The sequence below is a fragment of the Arachis duranensis genome, chromosome 3, assembly GCF_000817695.3.
Source record: "Arachis duranensis cultivar V14167 chromosome 3, aradu.V14167.gnm2.J7QH, whole genome shotgun sequence".
NCBI lineage: Eukaryota > Viridiplantae > Streptophyta > Magnoliopsida > Fabales > Fabaceae > Arachis > Arachis duranensis.
In genome coordinates this window covers 62,234,786-62,235,116 of record NC_029774.3, presented here as the reverse complement: position 1 = coordinate 62,235,116, position 331 = coordinate 62,234,786, and positions in this window count along the sequence as shown.

The window sequence follows — 331 nt, the reverse complement described above, 5'->3', positions numbered from 1 at the left end:
AACCTGATTGAGAACCGACAGATGATTAGCCGTGCTGTGACAGAGCATAGGAACGTTTTCACTGAGAGGATGGGAAGTAGCCACTGACAACGGTGACACCCTACATAGAGCTTGCCATGGAAGGAGCTTTGCGTGTGTTGAAGGATTTCAAGGAAGAGTTGAAGTTCAAAGGACAAAGCATCTCCAAAACTCCAACATATTCCCCATCATTGCACAACAAGTAACGCTAGTATTCTTTATTATTCCAACTTACAATTTTAAGTAGTTTGGCTTTTTACAAGTAAAATCCAAATAACCTTATTGGCATCCTGACTAAGATTAATAAAATAAG